We start from the raw sequence: 3,117 nt of genomic DNA on the forward strand, positions 1-3,117 counted from the left end.
GTACATGAGGTGTACCAAATGCAAGATGTTTCTCTGCATTACCAAAAAGAGAAAATGCTTCCAGGAGTATCACCACTAAGCAAGTGAAACAATCCAGAATGACAATTAGTTTTAATTTGTTTTTATGTTGAATTTGTTCATCTTTTTTGTTTTCCGTGTTCGGCTGTCTTTTCAAACTAAACTGTTCCAGGACTTTCACTGCTAAGCAAGCAATACAGGATGAAAAATGTTCTTTTTTTTATTTTATTTTTTTTTATGTTAATGTTGGATTAATATCATTCTCCATCCATATTCCGTTCATTTTTGTTTTCTGAGTTTGGCTGTCTTTTAGAACTAAAATGGTCCCATGGTCCACTACAGTGGACATGCTGTAAAATTAAAAATAAAAATAATATTTAAAAACTCTAAATTGTGGAATGTTTTTTTAACCCAAAAGAAGTAGGAAATCACACAAAACAAAAAAATTTGATGACACTTTTTTTCCTCGGGTCTCAGGAGGCTATTTCTTTATAGGGCAGGGGTGTCCTGTTTAGCTACAACTCTTTTTAATCACACCTGAACCAGCTCATCAAGGACTTACTTAGGCATACTAGAAACTTTCAGGCAAGTGTTTGAGGCAAGTTGGAGCCAAACACTGCAGGACAGTGCCCCTCCAAAAGCAGGTTTGGACATCCCTGTTCTAAGGTATCTCAACATGAAATAGTGATCAATGAATCACAAGGAATTTGACTACAACACCTGTAAAATGAATCAGTGGGTCAGTGTTGTCATATTCCGTGTAGATACTTCTCTTACCTAGTGGACAGAGATTTTTTCCTGCTTATTCAACATGTTATTTGTTACCATGACATACACTGACTGACAACCAGCCTTGCTCTGTTTATCAGTAACTATGTCTTCACACGCCATCAGATTAAATGTCAACTCGCGTTGCCTGGCAGGTGAAACACAAAGTCTGTGGGAATCTAAATCAACAAACCCATGCTAATTATGACCGTGCTGAAGTATGTTCGCAGTACCTGAGTTAGCGCCAACAGGAAGTTCAATGTGTTGTCATAGAAATCAGAGCCCTGACTTCTACAACAGTGTTACAGGAGACGTACTTAGGCAGAGATTATATATGATGCACTTCTAAAGAGCACATAACTGCCTTTGGACAACATCTGCTTATAGTGAGATACTTCGCTACGTTTTATTGTTGTCTTTTAGCATCAAAAAATTTGATACAGGATTATCTGGATTGTACTATGGGGTGCAACTCAAGTAAAGATACTGAGGTTGTGGATTCATCCAAAAAACCTAAAGACAGACCCAAATCAGCCGACTCATCGGACAAAGAAGAAGAGGACAGTGTCAATGAAATCTCACACACAGAGAATAATGAAGTTGAGACAGAAGACTGATAATGTCTTAATTTGTTGGCTACCTTCCTCAAGCTCCTATGGTAAGATTCACAAATGTAGGTTTTGACATGTCAGTAAACTATTTCCTATCATCTCATATTATGTTGCTGCATAATAGTTTATTTATCTGCTCCAGTGAGAGACTTGTATCAGGAACTGTTGATACACTATTTTAAAAATAAAAGTTCCAAAAGGGGGTTTCAAAACAATTCCATAAAAGAACCATTTTTGGTGACCCAAAGAACATTTTAGTGAACAGTTCTTAAAAGAACCATTTTTTCTTTAATAATCTAAAGAACCTTTTTCCACTATAACCTTTTATGCTCAAATAAAAGTTTCCATGGATGTCAAATGTTCTTCATGGAACCATCAATATCAATAAAGAACCTTTATTTTTAAGAGTGTATCATACACTTGACATAACTACTTATGACACATACACTTATATGACTTTTATCTGTTGCAGTTGCAGTTTATTACCAGTCCAGCTGTGATCGGCTAAGTTTCCAGGAGAGTGTGATGAGATCTACACCAGCCTGTTACTTTATATGATGTCTCCGATCTCTACATATATCTTCTCATCTCATCATGTCACCTCTGTCTATTATACATACTTCAATCCCTTCATTCTGTATATATTTGGTTCCTTGCATGATTAAACTGTTTGGCAAAGTGGCAAAGGTAAAAAACTAGAGCACTGGAATTGACCTGTAATATCCTCAAAGACCACCAGATGCCTCTCTCTCTCTATTTAAATTTTAAATCTATGTAATTCTGACAAATTTGACAAAACCTGAACGATTGTTTGCAGCACAAGACCACAAAATTACATAAAATAACAAGTACAAATTTACTAATCAAATAAAAAAACAATGAAAAGTCAAAAGTGCAAAATGAAGTAAAACTGCAAAATAAGCAAAAAAGTCAACAAATTTAAACAAAAAGAAATAAAGACGAATTTGAACAAGTAACAAAGAATGATAAAGACAACTAATTTTGTTATAATGAGACTAAAAAAATAATACATGTTAAAACAGGCTACTTTACAAAGTGGTTTGAAAGAGTTTTCTGGGAATTTTCTTTTGATAGTTACTGTTTGTATACTGAGCTAATGATATTTTTATGCCAAGTGCTGTAGATTAATTACAAATTGTAGTCGGTTACTGATTCCAAATTACATGACAAAATCTGTAGTTAGTAACATAATCTAATATACAGATTTAAGGTATAATTTGACTTTTTAGATTACTTTTGACCTAACTCGTTTATCACATTGATTTGAATTGGATAATCTTGTATAACCGTATTGACATAATATATATATATATATATATATTCCATTCTTTGTTATCAAGTGCATTAAATATTACATTATGTCAGAGTTTCCCAGACTGGGATTCATGATGGAACTGCTGTGGGTTCGTGAGTTTTATGAAAAGCTGTTAATTAAATCATAAAAGTGTAAAATTAAAATAAATAATTGAAAAAATAAAAACAAAAATTAAAATAAAACACCCAATTTTATTATTGACCTTATTGAACTTATTAACTTAAAATCTCAGGGGTAAATATATAAAAGAGGTTCAACTGACAAAAAAGTTGGGGAATGATGTGAATATGTCCATTTTAATGTGTTTGAAAGACAAAAGCCTTCCAAAGACAGTAATACATGGTTAAATGACTCACTGAGTGATAATTGAAATGATAATTAATG

The 3,117-nt window shown here is 33.2% G+C and overlaps 1 long non-coding RNA gene across 1 annotated transcript; it reads left to right on the top strand.

Annotated features, from left to right (window-relative positions):
* The first annotated feature begins 953 nt into the window (after positions 1-953).
* Positions 954-2,914, top strand: LOC127515973 (uncharacterized). Its single transcript, XR_007930902.1, has 2 exons — positions 954-1,444; positions 1,870-2,914. It is a non-coding gene; the product is annotated as an uncharacterized LOC127515973 (long non-coding RNA).
* The last annotated feature ends 203 nt before the right edge of the window (positions 2,915-3,117 follow it).

The sequence above is a fragment of the Ctenopharyngodon idella genome, chromosome 7 (genome assembly GCF_019924925.1).
Source record: "Ctenopharyngodon idella isolate HZGC_01 chromosome 7, HZGC01, whole genome shotgun sequence".
Classification (NCBI taxonomy): Eukaryota; Metazoa; Chordata; class Actinopteri; order Cypriniformes; family Xenocyprididae; genus Ctenopharyngodon; species Ctenopharyngodon idella.